This window comes from Hesperophylax consimilis, chromosome 24 (genome assembly GCF_061612785.1).
Source record: "Hesperophylax consimilis isolate HC1 chromosome 24, BYU_Hcon_1.0, whole genome shotgun sequence".
NCBI classification, from domain to species: Eukaryota; Metazoa; Arthropoda; class Insecta; order Trichoptera; family Limnephilidae; genus Hesperophylax; species Hesperophylax consimilis.
The window spans coordinates 30,019,083-30,034,866 of NC_142859.1; the positions used below are offsets into that span (position 1 = coordinate 30,019,083).

At 31.7% G+C, this 15,784-nt stretch overlaps 1 protein-coding gene across 2 annotated transcripts in view; it reads right to left on the reverse strand.

Moving 5' to 3' along the window:
- LOC149412184 (opioid-binding protein/cell adhesion molecule-like) overlaps nt 1-15,784 on the reverse strand; it is a 542,679-nt gene that overhangs the window by 367,119 nt on the left and 159,776 nt on the right. The window contains exon 2 of one of the 2 annotated variants that reach the window (XM_089646392.1): nt 11,141-11,229. The exons of the other annotated variant lie outside the window; for it this stretch is intronic. The gene's annotated coding sequence lies outside the window, so the exon portion shown is untranslated. The remainder of the gene's footprint in view (nt 1-11,140; nt 11,230-15,784) is intronic. 2 annotated transcript variants of the gene reach the window in all.

Below are 15,784 nucleotides of genomic sequence, written 5' to 3' on the forward strand. Positions count from 1 at the left end.
TTTTTGTATCAATAAAAAAAGGTTATCGTTAAAAATAAAGCGAAATGACGTTTTTAAATCGTTGATTGTTGTCAAGTTTAAATTGTTGAACATACATTCAATAATATTATAATTCAATTTGTAAAAATTAAAAAGGTTATTTATAAACAAGTCTTGCTGGGTAAGTATTCTTACGTTTGACAGCTGTTTCGCCTTTTGAAGGTATTATCAAACTGTGGTGAAGCCACCTAGAGACGATTTATTTATAGTTTTTTATGTAGGTACTAACAATAAAAACAAATTGAAATGATTTATAAAATCCGAGTAAAAAAAACGAAATTTATTACCATTTAAAGTTCCCCGAAAATTTGTATTGTTTAAATTTGAATAAAGCTCGTTAAAGAAATATATTTATGTCATTGAGTAAGTTTTTTTTTCTGTTTTTAGTAATGATTGTACTTTATGTAAATAATCGACTTTGTTTAATGGAATAAAAAATTTATTATTATTAATATAATAATAATGAACAAAATCAGAATTAACGATCATACATTTGTTTTCCGTAGAGCCACGTTTACAGATACCACCGTTCATAATAAATCTTTGCACCCATCAATGATATATAGGCTTACTATCATTCCGCTCTACAATAAAGCATACGAGAAGGAAAGAAATTCAAATTAAGATAACATCTTGGATAAAAATTACTCACTCAATAATAAGCCAACTCCTTTACACATAAAATAAAGGTCGTAAACTCAATTTTATAGAGATTTTGGAAATTAATAATCCTAAAGCTATATTTGATTTGAGATTTACCACGGCCAAAAGTATTATAATGATTTATTTTGGAGGTTAAAAGAGAGAAGTAGCGCAACACGGCATAAAACTCAAAAAATAAATTACTATAATCCTTAAGTATGAGTTAATAATACAGTTTGATAAATGAATAAAAATGTAATTCGCTCACTGCTCCTAAATATGCTTAGACCTAGTTTAATTTTATTAAAGAACACTAAAATTCAAGTAAGTATAATAATAATGCAAGAAAAAGAAACCTATGAGTCAAACAAAGTATTCATTTGAAATTATCTAACTTTAACGACATTTGGTCAGATTTTATAAATACAATGACTGAAGTAACTTTAAAGGATAAATAATTAATAATTTCTGATATTTTACTCTGAAATAAATATTGGCTTAGTTGAAGGTTCGTAGAAAACGAATTTAACAAGGTTTGCTTATCTAGGGGGTAGAGTCAAAACCTCCAAGATCACAGGATCATACGTGATCTAGGGGGTTTTGGTAGAGCGGTGATTGGCTACAAATCGTGACGTAGATAAAAGATTTGTGTAAGATTTAAATTTACTAAAAGTGGAAGATTTAAATTTACAACAATGCAAATGGCGTCACGCGACTGCGAATGAATTTGCAATGATTTATTTATACTGCGTTGGTAATATTAAACAAATTATTTTATTAGAACCAATATTCGGAATAAAAAGGAAAAATGCCTAGAAATATTTGCAGTGTAACTAATAAATTGATGACGCAGAATCGATTAATTTCAATTTTAATCGCAGAATTTATTAGCCTCTGAAGACATTCAAATGTTATATTTGAAAATCTCATATAAGTTAACTATAATGACAAGCATATGTCAGGAAAAGTGTTGAGAATAATTGTATTTATACAAATAGTCGCACATGGTGGTAGATACTCTCAGTATCACCTTAGTGAAAGTCGTGAAAGACCACCATTTGCAATCGAAGCGTTGTTTGAAATGGCCTTAGCCGTGTTTGGTGACCATATGTGAAAAGCCAAATACTTTTTTACTTTCCTCTTCCCCATTTTTATCCCCTCCCCATTCTGAAATGGCCCAAACTCTTTACATCACGGCTAAATGGAATAATAAAATTTATTTATAATATACACACAAAATTATACATGAACCCTATTCTTGTGCATCAAAAGTAAATTATTTAGTTGGATTGTTAGTTATCTTAGCAATAGGGTGTTTCGTGTAAAGATAAATTCAATACAATTTTGTATATTTGAGGCCACAAGTGGGGTTCCTCAAGGGTCCCATCTCGGCCCAATCTTTTTCTTACTGTTCATCAGTGACATTTTGGACCAATTTAACGATGTAGAAGTTCTGCTATTTTCTGACGACTTTAAAAATATATTTAAAAAATAAGAAATTAATACGATTGCCAAATTTTACGGACTAACTTGAACAATTTCATCAATGGTGTGATCAATATGCTTTATTTTTGAAATTCAACTCGTCATAACACCTTACCAGAAATACATTAAATAATATTAAGTTTATTTTATTTTATTTTATTTTATTTATTTGGGAAAATCAACAGATTATTTACAAATATAAGAATAAACTAAATAATATAGATAAAATCCAATAACAGATTTTCACTTAAAATTATAATAATAATAAAGAATATTAAAACAAAAAAACTAAGGTTTCTGTACCCGTGGCCTGAGAGATTTACAAAAAATACAATATTGTAAATAATAAATAAAAAATAATAACAGATCTAGGAACACAAATAAATAAAAATTTAAAGTTAACTGATACACTAATAACCAGCTAAATTTCAAAAATTTAAATTTAACTGATATACTAATCACCAGCTAAAATTCAAAACATAATGTTTTGTAAAATTTCAACACAGCAGCAATCAATAAAAGCACTACACAATAGCAATATAATAAATTTATACCTACAACTAAATTGAACACATGAGTATAATTGGAAGGTAAGTAACTGGAAAGGATTCAAAGCAATAACATGATAACTTCCAGTAGAATATTTAAAAGTATTTAATGTTAGTTATTACATATCTTTTAAAGGTTCCTAAATTACTTGTGAATATGTCTATATCATTAAAATTCTTATTAAATATACTACAGGCTCTGAATATAAACGCATTTTGTCTGATATTAGTAGAACATTTATGGAGATGAAAAAGTGATTTTTCTCTAGTTCTAACACTCGGGACTCTAAAATTAATTTCAGACAGAAGGGGAGAACAATCAATAAAGCCATTGATAATTTAATGGAGATATATTATATCTGCGGAGTCTCTTCTAGTTTTTAATGGCTTAAGTCCATAAAGGTCCATCGAGCTGTTTACGTCAAGGTTTGAATTTAATTTGAAATTTAAATGGTGGACAAATTTTCTTTGGATGGCTTCAATGCGATTTATGTAAATATTATATTGAGGATTCCATATGGGAGAAGCGAATTCAAGATGACTGCGAACATAAGAAAAATACAATATTTTAAGTGTTATGATATTATTAAATTATTTTCCAATACGGAATAAGAGTCCTAGCATTCTAAGGGCTTTCTTAACAATCATATCAATATGAGCCTCAAATGTAAGTTTACTGTCAAGTATAACACCTAGATCACGAATTTGTTTAACTTTTTTGAGTAGTTGGCCAGCTATATGATAATTATGGTCAAATTTAATTTTATTTCTAGTGAAGGTAATTACATACTATTTAGAAGTGTTCATGTTGAGACGATTGCGGATACAATAATCACTAAGCCTATACAGATCTTCTTGTAGTTTAAAGCAGTCAATTATAGAATTAATAGGTAGGAATATTTTCATATCATCAGCGAAAAGTAGAACATTTGCATAATTAAAGCATTTTATAATGTCGTTGATGAAAATTGTAAACAGTAACGGTCCCAGGTGAGATCCTTGGGGCACACCTGAGGGTATATTTACAATCTCAGAGATGAAGCCATTTATTGTTACTCCCAGAGTGCGCCCATTAAGATAGGAGACTAACCATCTATATAAATCCCCATGAATTCCCAAAGCTAGTAATTTGGACAAAAGAAGACTGTGGTCAATTTTATCAAACGCTTTTGAGAAGTCTGTATAGATTACGTCAACTTGGATTTGATCATCCATTGATTTAGTAATATTTTCAATGAAAATGGCAAGATTAGATACAACCGATCTTTTTTTCATAAAGCCATGTTGGTTCACGTGTATTACAGACTCGATGCAGTTATATAGTTGTTCATGAACAATTTTTTCAAAAATTTTACTGAAGATTGGTAATTTAGATATCGGTCAATAGTTCTGGACATCATTTTTAGCCCCAGACTTAAAAACAGGTGTGATGAGAGCACTCTTCCAACGATCAGGAAAGATACCTTCTTTCAATGAGGATTGAAAGAGCAATAATAGGGGCTTCGAGATTACCTTGCTACACATTTTGATAAAGAAAGCCGGAATTTTATCACTACCCGCATCCAGTGAGCTAGAAATAGTATCGATTATTTTTTCTATTTTTTGTTTTGAAACTGATACCGAGGAGATATTAACTTGATTGTCAAAATGATAGTTGGTAGAGTGTACATCGGAAATAGTGTTGTAATTAAAGGTGGAGACGAAATGCTGTGAGAACAGGTTACATATTGCGAAAGGATTTTCAGCAGTCATTTCACCCAGTATCATAACATGAGGTAAACCAGAACTATTTCTTTTTCCTTTAACATAAGACCAAAAGTTTTTAGGGTCACGAGATATATTAAGTTCAGCGTTTGTTATAAATTGTTTAAGACATTCTCTAGACAATTTCTTTTGCCTTGATCGAAGGATACAGAATTCATGGTAGTCTAAAGGATTGGATCACCTTTTCCACATTTTAAACACTTTATATTTTTCCTTAGTCAGTTTTATTAGGGCTGGACTAAACCAATAGGGATACGAATTATTAATATGAACTTCCTTTGACGGGACGTTTAATCGAATGATTTCATAGAAAATTGCATAAAAGCGGTCAATAGCAGTATTGGTTGATAGGTTTAAAAATTCTGCATCCCAATCAATACTACTGAGGACGTTATTTATTGTTTCAAAGTTAGCTTTTCTAAAAAGATTGATTGTTCGTTTGTTGTCCACCATAGGAGTTTCCAGAGATATGTTAATGTCAACAAGAATGCTTTTATGATGTTTACATTCAGGGATTCATTCTGGTCAGTATTTGATACATTTACAGGGATCGAGCTAAAAACAAGGTCTAGGTATGTATGATTATTATTTGGAAAGGTGCAGTACTGTGATAGATCAGTAAATGAAAGGGTGTCAGATAGTTTGGAAATAATTTCAGATTTAGAGCCATTCGTAATTTGCATACTATTACCATTACTCAAAGACCAGTTAATTTGAGGTAAGTTGAAATCACCCGATATGAAAAAATGATCATTGTGATGTAGTCCTCGAAGTTCACATAATTTATCCATGAATTCATTTACAGTGGGTTGCCATATTAATAGGGACAGTTCCAATATTTCCTGATTTTTATGTTTACGTTGTCTCTACTTCTAAATAACTTGGATATGATGGCCATTCCTTCATTGTTTTTGTTGCTGGTATCACCACTGACACTTTTAAAAAGTGGCAACACTCACAAAGTGCCTCAAACCTCGAAAATTTAAGGTTTTTTCCACTTGGCCAGCATTTTTGTGAAAATGCATGATTGAAGTTCTGGTAAATAAATATACATTATTATTATATTTACGAGTTTAAACAGTTTAGCTGTACAAAAATGTAAGTAATTACTAATTATCTATTAATTTCTGTGATTTTTTTTTCATATCTTATTTCAGTGAATAGATTTTCCAAATTGAGTCCAATGTTCTGTTTTTTCAGTATGGCTAGGTCTTCAGACACGTCTCCAAGAAAATTTCCGGAAGTGAAGAGACTATTGTTAAACACTCAACATTCCCAAAGGGAAATAGCAGCCATTACAGGTATTTTGAAGTCTGTGGTTAACAGGATAAATTAGAAAATCAATCAAAACCTGCCCCTTGAATTGGATCACATTGGGAAATGTGGCAGAAAACGAATCACTACACCTCTTACTGACCGCAAAATCAAAGACGTCTGTCTCCAAAACCGCAAAAAGAGTGTGGCTCGTCTGACCTTGATGATCAACGAAGAAGATATCGAAGTCTCCCAAAGGAGAGTCCAGAGGAGATTGGCTGAGGAAAACCTCATTGCTTATCGGCCAGTTAAAAAACCTCGCCTATCTACTGAGATATGAGGAAAAAACTTCTGGAATGGGCCAACGCACACCAAAACATGACTATAGAGAACTGAAATATGGTAATTAACATTTTTGTGGTTTTCAAGTCTTCAAAAAATTCCATTAGTTTGATTATGGCCCTATTTTTAGGTGTGCTTCTCTGACAAGTCCATATTCTAAATTTTGTTGGACAAATCATCGTTCGTCCGTCGTCACCCAGGAAAGAAATTTCATCCGGACTGCCTTGTAGAGACGATCAAACATCCTACCAGTATCATGATGTGGTCAGTCATCTCTTCCAAAGGGATGGGGCGCCTCCACATCGTGCAAGGGACTATGAGGCAGGATCAGTACAGACAAATACTGGAAAATTGATTACTGCCTCAAGTCGGAGAATGGTTCCCCGGTGGCCAGGAATACGTCTTTATGCACAACTCCGCACCCTGTCACAAATCCAGGACTGTTACTGAATTCCTGGCTGAAAAAATGTGCAGGTTTTACCTTGGCTGGGGAATTCCCCTAACATGAACCCTATTGAAAACCTGTAGGAGCTCACCAAGAAGGAGATTGCCAAGGAAGTGATCACAACTAAGCAGCAGCTCATCGAAACCCTGATCCGGGTGTGGCATCATTCTCTTAACCTAAATATTACTGCAAAATTGTGCATTGAGAGTATACCACGACGTGTACAAGCTGTTATTGCGGCTAATGGCGAAATTACGAAATATTAACTTTTTGTTCGATAATGTTTAAAAATAATAAAAAATATAAAATAATCGCAGATTAAGAACAAATATGGTGTTTAATTTTTTTTTAATTTAATGTCCTTATTAATAAATAATAACAACCGCACCTGAAATCATAAACATCTGTGTTTTATCAACACAAAGTGTGAAAAACACATATTCCATAGGTGTCCCTATTAATATGGCAACCCACTGTATATTTTGTGAGTGATTGCCTCCTGGAGGTATGTAAACACAGCATAAATGATTTTTTATGAAATTATTAATCGTAACAGTCACCCAGATGTCTTCAGCATTCGTGTTAAAATCCTTACGTTCATGAGCTATGAGGTGCTTCTTCAACGCAATCATTACACCTCCTCCCCGTTTTTGTTCATTACGGTCACGCCTAAATACCAGGTAACGGTTGTCAAATAGCTCTTCACTGGCAATGCTGTCGACAAGCCAAGTTTCTGTTATCATAATAATATCATAGTTGCTATTGGTGACATTAAAATGGAAACTATCTGTTTTTGATCGCAGTCCGGTTACATTTTGGTAATAAACATTCAACATTTTAGTTCATTTTGGTAAAATATATAAAATATAAAACTTCTAAAGTTGTAGGTATATTGAAGTAAATTGTGTTGTAGTAAAGCAAGAAAACTTTTAAGAAGATAATATTGATTTACGTTGGTAGTGTTAAGAGAGTTATTTGTTGAGACAATATACAAAAAGTGAAAGGATTGCATTGGTTGAAATTTTAAATTAGAAGAAAAGACATAGTAAATATGAAAAATAAGTTGTAAGTATGTAGAAACCATAGGAGACGGTGCTAAAACTAAGAGAATGATCAGCAAAAAACCTTAATTAAGTCAGATTCAAGTGTCACTTGAATAATTGGACTAGTTTCATTTTTGCGTATGAATATTTTACCATATTTAATCCACCTGAATTTGAAGTTTTTTTCTTTGCTTAAATCTCTTACTTTCTTGAAAAGTGCACGGGTTGCAGCCGTCAGATGCTCGTTGACATATATGTTACTATTACCTGGAAGCTTCAGGTCACCAGAGTTGAGGCTGCCTTTTTTTCTAATAGCAGCAAGAAAGTTGTCTCTGCAGCGGCTGGTTGTGAACCTCACTACGATAGGCCTAGTAAATTTCGGATTTTCTCGGGGTAGTTCCTTTACCCTTGTACGCAAAATACCGTCAATATCCATCTGGAGAATATCAATTTCAGCCTTAGTTCCTATTGTTTTAATTAAATCAAGTAAATTTTCATTTCTTTTTTCTGGAACGCCAATAATTTCAATGTTGTTTTTTAGTGATGTTTGCTCCAGGCGTTAATAGCAGTGTCACAAATTCATAACTTGGGTGTAATATTCGATGAAAACTTGACATTCATTGCAAACATCAACAATATAACAAATAACGTTTTAAAGATGCTTGGCTTCCTTTGCAGAACTTTAACTGATATGATCATGATCTAGTCCTTAGATTGTATTAGAACCCTGCATATTTTATTAGTCAGAAGTCAAACGGAATATAATTCATCTATTTGGTTTTGTCCCCTTTGTATAAAGTTCATTTAAACTTTCCACTTAACCTCAGGAGTAGGTACTAATATAACACATACACTTAAACTCATGGGTAAGTACTAATTTAATGTGGATTTTTAATGTTTTATTCCAAATTTCAATTGTAAAACTTGCCGATAGTCAATTAGCTACTAAATAAATAATAACAAACTCTTTTTTTTTTTCTTTTTTTTCAGTACAAAAAGAAAGCTTTTATTTTGAGAATTTATTTTATTATTGCCTACATTGTGGGTAATAAGTGAGTTCCGGATTAGGATCACAGAGGCCTATCTCCGAAAACATAGTTTTGAGATAAACGCAAATAAAGATTGGCATTCTCATATACCCAACGTAATCTTTTAAACGGCTGTATGTACGAGATAGAGCTTCGTATCTATATATAACTAGTAAATATCATTATGGTATTACAGAAACCAAGGTTCACCTAAAACCCCAGTTTTGTAGTTAGGCCCCTGTGATCCTAAGCTCCCGACATGGTAGAGTATAAAATAAACCACGGACTTAATTATTTCTCTTCCTTTTCTCTATAATAAGCAAACTAATTAATCTTAAGTTCAAATCAATTGAAAATAAGGCTTACGTATAGATAGCGATAGACAGATTAATAGTTTACGAACTTCGCGTGGGTGGTAGGGAGGTTTTGGCATCGATACCTGATCATACCATACAATAACACAAACTTACTCTTCTCCATCTCCTTCACGTCCCAACTGTTTCAGCATCAAAACATTATCTTATTTGGCAACAGAAGTCTCTCAGTAGTCCCACTGGCTCCAGGCATTTAGGACTTAGTTTTAAAATTTTTACATTATTCAATACAGCTAAAAAATTACTCGTATAACAATTCAAATATCAAGGTTTTTTAAAACATCATATCATAAAGTAGGTACTATTACTTTTATTATTCTATATGAACAAAGCTTTGATAGGAATACAAACTAGTAAAAAACATCAGTGGTGACGAAAATAATTTAAAAATAAATTGAAAAGCAGATTTCTACTGTTTACTCGGTCTATTTGCTAGTTTACGTTTCAGAAATGAGATTTCTGCAAAATCAAACACGATTTTTTTACAAAAGTCAATCCTTTGTGGTTGATAAATAAATTTAAATACAGAAAGGATATACATTTCTTTGGCATATTTTGTAAAATATTTTTTAAAGCAATATATATTCTGCAATATTTTTTACTCGTTTGAATGCAGTACACGTAAAAACTTCAAAAATACCATTATTTTAAATAATATATTTTTCTGTAATGAGAAGTAATTATTTTAAGATTCGTTCAAAAACAATATTGCACGTGCAGTTTTTTTTCAAAATAATTTGTAATGTTCTATGAAACGCGAGTTTTAGGAAACTGACGGCACGTTACATAAATAAGGACGTTGTTGAAAAATAAAAAAGGTTTTTTTTTAAATGTTTCTGCAGAAATTTTACATTTGTAGTAATAAAATAACCTGACCGAGTATTTTTCTTTTTAGATTGAAATGCAGTTCTTTATTATTTTTTTTTTCTTCCTAATATGTGGTGGGAATGTTTTATTAGAATTAAAAATAAAACTGGTACCTCGATCGTTCCTTGTGGGACTCTAGAACAAGAAAAAATATATAGCCCATGAAATAAGTTTCGTTAACGAAACTCGCATCAGAATGGAAAAAAAAAATGTTTTTATTTTCTGAAATATACTTGTGTAATATATAATATAAGTATTACAGGATAATTATAATATATTACGAAATGTGTAAGACACCCTGTGGACTTGGTAAGACTCTTGATCATTGTGCGGTATTCCGTACAGTTCTAAAGCCCCAGCCAAAGTTAAGAAGAAGTGACAAACAATAAGTTCTAGAAGATATACGGGCTAACTTTCTGTGATCTTGGCAGCTTCACACAAGGAAACTTTTACATATGGAAGGAAACTGTTGTAGAAAATCAAGGATTTGGCAAAAGTGGAAAAAATTGGAAAAAAGGTCGATAAAATTAATCGGAATATATTATCCAATACATCTCTTTAAAATAGTAGCTTGAATTATGTGTTATTACTTTGAGCCGAATTCCGTTAGTAACAACGATTCGATGATCTAGGCAATCGTATGGATGAATACCAACACAACCTCGATGACAGCTGCGTTTGGCTAGTTTATTAGTTTAGATCATATTCTTCAGCTCCATAGTCATATCGAAACCATATATAAAATGTACGCAAAAGGATCCATATACCTTGTAACAAAAACCTTTATGTAACAAGTAACAACGCATTGTACAGTTTAGGGTTTTAGTAACTAAATGCAATTGTTATTTAGCTCTCGATCATCACCAAACTTACGTTCTTGAACTTATTCAATAATTCTCCTATGTCTCTCTTCACCATACCTGACATTTCACATTGCACAATCGGGTAATTCCACTGCTCCAGATCAAAATTTCACGTCGATTGTAGTTTTTGCTGTCAGACTTAAGCTAGGTTAATTTCTACTTCAATGTTTCAATGTCCCACTGGTCGGTAAGCAACCAACATAAACCGAATGCTGCCAGATCCTGCGCACAAAATTAAATTCACTATACATAGTTAGGTAACGGTCTGCAGCGCAATTCAGCGTGGAACTTTCCTGCGTATTTTATTTGTCTTGGTTTTGATGCCATTGTCATTTGTAAGAAAATTATCAATATGAAACCTCAAATTGGAACATATTTTCGAAAAATCTCTCGAAAAAAGAGGAATTTGGCGGAAAAAAGATTTGAATGTATTATTCTCCACTTACCCATAATAGGACTCTATTCGGAACGACAAATATCACGGCAAATTTTACATCCGCCGTGATCTGCCAATTACAGGTATTGTTTGTAGATACTAGAACAAGAAAAACAAGAATTTGAAAAACCTTGTCAAAAAATTTACTAACAAAAAGACTTGCTTAAAAATTTAACGTTATTTTTTTTAAATTTTTTTTTTATTTATTTAACGGCAATATAAAGTAAAGAAGAACATTAGAACAATAATTTCTCTAATAATGCTGTTAACTAGTTTTCAGCTCACTTTTATCGATTAAAAATATTGTTTTGCCTTATTTATGTCATTAATATTGTAATATTAGAGCGTCTTAACTTAATTTATTCTTATTTTCTAAAATAAAACATTTATAGTAGGCAATTTGCAAGATAATGTCATGTCGGACTCATTATCTACGGTATTCTATCAAAATTTCGGTAAATTGCCAAACATTTACTGGCATCTTTTTTAACATGACTTGCATAATTTCTTAGTGGTTATTTTTGGCATTTCACCGATGGGGGAAGTAATTTACTTGAAAATGTGAACCGGTTAATGTAAAATAGGTACCAAGTATATGTACATGTATATACATTAAAAATATTATGTGACCACCATATCTTGAGAGCCACTTGTCGAAACTATGATAATACGCTTCGAAGTTCTGCACCTCTATCATAATATTTGATTCCTTAACTTGAGTCAAGTTTATACATTTGATTTCGGTAGCATAAAGCATATTGTTGAATGTTTCGATTTAACTAACTCACTAGCCATTACGCCGTTTCTCCGCAGGGGTAGGCAGAGAGAGCAGACCGCTTGTCTTGGCACATCCTCCTTGCTTTATTCACTTTCATAGATCGTATCATACATACCCTTCTATTATTCTGACCGTTTCGTATTTTATATTTGGTTCACTTGATCGTGCCATGTATTCATCGGGTGTCCTCGATTTCTTCTGCCAGTCACATTGGTGTCATATATTATCCTTGTTTTTCTGTTCAGCTCTACATGCACAAGCCAACTAAGAGTCCTTTCTTAATCTTACTTATTTTCTGTGGTATACTTTAAATAAGCGGTAACTAAATAATTGAAAAAATACCCCGTCTTTTGTCTAATGATGGCAAGATGGATGTCAGTGTTATGTTACATCATTGTATTTTGTTGAGTAAATTGATGTAAAAGTACTTTTATTGGTAATACAAAATATCCAGAGTTTTTAACAGCGCTAGTAGAATGATCGGTTCATTACACCATCCACTATACAAAACGGTAGTTCACATACAGTATAGTATGTATTATCATTATACCTTTTCAAAATAGTGCCCTTAATATTTGATTGCATATCAAGTACAATGTAACTCTACATCTAATAAATTACACGGAGTAAATATAATTTCTCTGATAAAAAAGCAATAATTTAAAAAAAGACAGTCTATTAGAATAGATAAGTCACACTATAATGTGTTTTAAGCTAGAAAAGAGGAAGGCGATTAGATGCTGCACCCATACAAGCCAGTTCCTTACAGGTTTTTAAGAAAACCGAGAAAATTCTTCACTTCATGGACAACTAGAGAGACATAGAAATAAGATTTGCTGGGAGCAAAGCTCATTGGAAGTAAAATAATTATACGGAGAAAACTGCAAGTCTTTAAAAACTTTCTGCTCATAAGCAATAATAAGAAGGTACAATAAATAATTCATCAGACTTACTTTTCTAAATATGGGCTTGACAAACCCATTCTGGAATTTTTCAGAAATCTATAGATGTCAAGAAAACAGTTTGGAACACTTTGAATAAACTTTTTATGTAAAATATAATTTCTTTTGACAATTTTTATGGAGTGCTGGTACCTACCCTGATGTAGGAAGGACGAAAGTAGACTGAATGCTGGAGAAATAAGATAATTGAGGTGTATGTGGGAAAACCATGTATGATCGCGTGAGAAATGTAAAGATCCGCAAATAATGCAAGATTGGTGTAAGATTAAGAATTAAGGATGCTTGGGTATAGCGAATGAACGAAGAAAGGAGTATAAGGAGAATAAAGGACGCAAATGTGAATGGTGGCAGAATTCAGGGACGTCCTAGGAAGACATGACACGATCAAGTGAATTATTCCTTCGAGTCGGGCCAAGAGTTAGAATAACAGATAAGTATGAATGGATGTGAAAGAGGCACGGAGTGTGTGCCAAGAACGATTTGCTTGGCAATCTGTCGTCTCTGTCTACTCTTGCGGAGAAACTGTGTGATGGTTAGTCAGTTATGCAAAATATCAGCAAAAATCTTTTGATATTTACCGATAAATATTGATAATGTATCTATTTTTAATTTGTAAATGTATCAGATTTAGCGGAAATTTCCAAAACGGGTTTTGCAAGTCAACGGCCCATTTTTTTTTATCTATTCTCTGTAATTATTTCCGTAATTATGTAAATTGATGACATCACGCACAGGTCATTTTTTTAAATATTTTTTTCTAAATTGTATAGTTGTACATTTTTATTTCTCCCTACATTATTGATTATTGTAAGAAATAATAATAATAACTTATTGAATGGTAAAATTCTATTTCATTTCTCAACACATGTTTTTTAGGTTAGGTTAGGTTTGGTTGATTTCTCTCTACTTTAGTAAACATTGTAGGAACTCTTAACTTATCGAATAGTAACGTATTATTTAATCTCTCAACACGCGTTTGTTAGGTTAGGTAAGGTTTGGTTGATTTCTCTCTACTTTATTAAACATTGTAGGAACTAATAACTTATCGAATAAAAAAGTATTATTTAATCTCTCAACACGTGTTTGTTAGGTTAGGTAAGGTTTGGTTGATTTCTCTCTACTGTATTCAACACTCTAGGAACTAATAACTTATCGAATAGTAACGTATTATTTAATCTCTCAACACGTATTTGTTAGGTTAGGGTAGGTAGATTTCTCTCTATATTATTGTAAGAAATAATAACTTATTGAATAGTAAAATTTTATTTCATCTCTTAACATGTGTTTATTAGGTTAGGTAAGGTAGATTTCTCTCTATATTATTGAACATTGTAAAAACGAATAACTTATTGAATAGCAACATTTTATTTCGTCTCTCAACAGTCTCAACACATGTTTTTTAGGTTAGGTTAGGTTTGGTTGATTTCTCTCTGCTTTATTAAACATTGTAGGAACTAATAACTTATCGAATAGTAACGTATTATTTAATCTCTGAACACGTGTTTGCTAGGTTAGGTTAGGTAGATTTCTCTCTTTATTATTGAACATTGTAGGAACGAATAACCTATTGAATAGATACATTTTATTTCGTCTCTCAACAGCCTCAACACATTTTTGTTAGGATGTATTTTTTCTAGATATTTTTTTTACCATAATCAAATATCATCAGGGCAGATATGTGGCTGATGATGGACACTGTAATGCTGCTCAACACGGCATAATACCCCAAAAATAAATCAGTATAATACTTTTGGCCGTGAAAATCTCAAATCATATTGTTTGTGTTTACTAAACTGTTTAAAAATCATCAGTGTTTAATTTTTGTTACTTCTTTTCAATTTTGGTGAGGTTAATAATTATATGAAAATAGTACGTTTTAATTGTGAAGAAACAATAAATAGATAAATGCTTGTCAAAGTATCCGAGAATGTAATAATATTAATGTCTAGTTTTGAATTTCAAATTCCTTTTCATAAATCATTAATTTATTTATTGATTATTGGAACAAAAGAAATAAAATTTAATGTGCCACTGGGTTAAAAAAATGTATTTTTCCATTTACCACAGTGAAATCTTGTCTCAAATTTGCAATATTTCTCTATTACGTACAAATTTCTAGTTTATTATTACTAAGCCATATTTTTTCGGTGAGACATTATTTTTAAAGCGATGTTTCATTATTCTTATATAAAAACTTATGAAATGTTAAACAGGCTTAATTTTGGAAAAAACATTCAAATAAGATCGTCTTTGGTAGACTCATATTGTTTTAAGAAATAATAACCACAATAAAATAATTATTTTACTCCGCTATACAATAATGTTTTTAACAATAAGGTTAACACTTTACAATAATGTTTTATTATCTGAGAAAAGTCGGTGGAATCGCAAATATGTATTATGTATTGAATTTCATCGAAATAAAGATCCATTTACGACCCATATCTGGTGAACATCACAAAATAATGATAAATAAATTACCAAGTTCCGGGAAAACAAGAGAGCTTAAATTAAAATACGTGGGGTCACAAAATATTGTTTTAGGTTCAACGAAACTATAAAAAGAAGATTCCAGTAACTTTATAACCTGTAAACTGGGTATCGATTCTCAAATCCAGGCCGCTCGCAATCGACGTCAAAAGTACGTACAATGGTCGACGTTCTTATTTTTGAGTTTTGTCGAAGGTACATACTTGCATGCGCTAAACGTCAAAAGTCATTCCACTCGAACAACAGTAGGTCGTCTCATACTGCATTCCATATTCGTCTAGTTTAAGCGAGATAGCGTATTTTACATTTCAGTCATACCCGTGATGTAGAATGTAGTATTTCACGCAACTTTACTTAGTAATTAACTGGACACATAAAAATGTTTCTTACTTGCCACGATTTCTAAAATACGATGTAATTCTAC